Here is a 3,232-nt window from a genome sequence, read left to right on the forward strand (position 1 = left end):
CTGTTCTTTCTACACACTCTTTCTTGTAAAGAGTTCAAAAAAACCTTACCTAACAAATTACACAGCACCATTGTTCTGTGGCTGAATTTGAATTACAGAGTGAATCGCTCATCTTCTCCATGCGAGTGTTTGCTCTGACCCCAGCTGATTCCTACAACTGTCACTTAATTAATCACTTTATTTCATTTAATCAATCAGCCCACTGTAATTAATGGAAATGCATGTACGCGAAATGGTAAATGGCTCTCTCAGGAAGGGCCTTGATGGAATGTGCAGCCGTGCTCCGGAAACTTGCTCCATTTATACAAATGAATAAATACAAATGCTGATGACTTCATGGCCTGAATATTAATGCAGGTAATTAAACATGTTTGTTCTGGCATGTAGCAGAGCACCAGGCCCTGGCCGGGGGAGTGGGGAGGGGGGCTCCATAAGCAGAACACTCCCTTCTGAGCCTCTGGAGCTCACCCCGGTACACTGAAACAGCTTTGGTCCTTGACTCATTTCCATCAGGGAGAGAGGAGAGGCAGCTAAGCAGGGTATAAGGTGGGCTTTATAATGACACACAAGGAACAGCTGCCTTTTATTTGCCAGAGACAAGAAATTCACTAATGCCCTGGGCCACAGAATGAGACATCAGCAAATCAGGCTCTAAGCCTAGCCTAGGTGTCACTCATGATAATGTTCCTGGGAGCATGGGGACTTGCTTTGAGTGTTTGTCATGTCAGTTCCTGGTGTGTTTTCCGGGCTAAGCACTTTGGACCTGGGGAATTCCAGCCCCACTTCCTGTCTCTGAGAATGGCTGGGAGTGGGTGCCTCTGAAGGAGGTATAAAGCAATGGCTGCACAAGGGTCTTAGAGAGGCGATTGGACATGAAGGTTGGCATAGTGGCCTGGGTACCACTGAAGGCCTTTATGAGACCTGGTTCAACTCCTTGGTGCCCTGAAGACTCCATAGATGAATGTCTTGGCCTCAGTCTGTGTCTGCATAATGGTGATAGTACTGTCCTGCTGTATTGGGGGTGTTGTGAAGGACTCAGGCCCCATGCATATGAGCACTGTTAGGGAGTAGTGGAGCAACCATTAGAAGCTACTCTAAGGCAAAGTTTTAGCTGATGCCCTGGCTATCCCTGCTGGAAGTGGCAGTAATGCATCCTGGGAGAGAAGAGTGGCCAAGCAACGCTGCTCTTCATCCTTTAGATTTTACTGTTCTGGACTTCAGAGCAGCTGCTTTATCTGTGCAAGAAAGAGCAGCTTGCTCATGACTGCTCACTTGGCCTCTTGGTACAAACCACACTCTCAGGTGGTTCAACTACTGGCCTTCGAAGAGCATCCTCTCTCCCAGAACATGTAACCTCCTGCCCCATCCACTCCTCCCTTCTCGGTGTGCACTGGCTAGTAGAACTTGGGAAGTTACCCCCTTAGGAAGAGGGTGAGAAGTTGAGCCTGGCTGCTCCTATGCTTTGCAATATTTGTAAATGAGCTAAGGGCTGAAAAGCACAAATTATAAGTGTACAGAAAGACTCTATGGCCTCTGCCAGTGCTCGATGCATCCTCAGTGCTTATAATCGCAGTGCAACACTTGAATGCGCAGAGTAAAAAGCAGAATGATGGGCACTTCCGAGAACAATGACACACTGCTGAGCACATGGGAAATGCAGTGGTATTTCAGATAAAACAGCCAGCCAGATTATCAGGCTGTTTGTTTGAAATCTCAGATTTATCACCTGCTTTCCAATAGTACAGTAGCATTTATGGTCCTGTGCTTACTTGAGACGCATCCTTTGCTTTGAGCAAATCAATTCAGCCAATAGATAGTGGATGACAACTACTACAGACACAGGGGGATTGTAACTCTGTATTTCCCTCCTCCTGACATCTTATTTACCGTCAGCTGGAGGGCAGCAAATCACTCCTTGTTTGAAATGGAAACACCAGTGTTCTGTACAATGTGGCTCTACCCCGACCCAGAGTGGGAAAACCCTTCAAATGGCAGTCTCCAACAAAGTAAAAAGGTCTGGCTGCCCAGATGCAAGGGCCATGGCCCAGGGACTCCAGCCCTTTTAATGACTAAGCAAGAAGCTCCAGCCTAGGCAAATGGACAATGCTGCAGTGACACCGTCACAACATGTTTGGTACTGAACAGAATGAGCTCCACTGCCCCAGGACCTCCTGGTCCCCTCCCTGCTATGCCACCAGCAAGAGAAGTTTGTTTGGAGCCTACAGAAAGCCTCAGGGAAGTAGGTGCTGCCTTATCAGCCTTCTGCTTTTGGATGGAGGTAACATGGTACATCTGCCATTTGTTAGAGAATCTGTAATGCCAGAGATACTTAGGACACTATGCAGTGTTGTGATCATCTGGTCTGACTCTTTGCATAGCACTGGCCAGAAAGTTTCACCCACAGATCCCTGGAATAAGCCTGTCCCTTCTGGATCAGAGGCTGTCTTCTCTGAAAGAAACTCTCCAATTCCCATTGGGACTGATCCAAGACACCATTGTGAGAGAGGGAGAGAGACCTTAGGAGATGAAAGCCCTTCCATGAGCTAACAGGAACAGCAGGATAGGCTTGCCAACCCACGGGGCTGCTGCCCCGAGGGAAGGAGGAGCACAGGGAGTTTGAGGCTCTGTGGTTCCCAGGAGGAAAGGGAATGGCCATGCCTGTATCCCCCACTTTACTCTCAGGGTTATTTCTTCTCTCTCTGGATTGCCATGGCACCACAGAGTGGTGTTCCCTCCTGCTTGCCTGAGGCCAGATTCCCCAGTTTTGAAGCTGGAGCAGAGGAGAATGAGCAGAGAAAAGCTAGACTGGGACTTTGCCAACTCCAGAGAATGTTTATCTGTGTTTGTGGCCAGCTGGAAGGGGATGCACCCATCTTGGCAGTGAAGCGCCATTCAAATTGACTCTAGAGAGCATCCTAGGGGTCTATGTGGAGAAGGGGGAAGGGAGGCACCTGGGGCCTGTGACTCTTTGTCATGTTGTCTGGGAGTTTATGGTCCACAAGCAACCCAGTTCATTGCCTGAGCTACGTTTGAGGTTGCAGCAAGCAAGCACAATTCCTATTCACTCCACCCTCCTGAAACTAGGCTAAGTCGAAGGGGCCTATGACAAGTACAGGTTTCCCTCAATTTATGCTGTACATGGATTCCCGGAGAATGGTGCATAAATGAAATTCACATAAAGTGAACCCACTTTACAATGTAACAAATACAGATAGGTTCCCATGGTGGTGAG

The sequence above is a fragment of the Crocodylus porosus genome, unplaced genomic scaffold (assembly GCF_001723895.1).
Source record: "Crocodylus porosus isolate Cpor-Errol unplaced genomic scaffold, CroPor_comp1, whole genome shotgun sequence".
Classification (NCBI taxonomy): Eukaryota; Metazoa; Chordata; order Crocodylia; family Crocodylidae; genus Crocodylus; species Crocodylus porosus.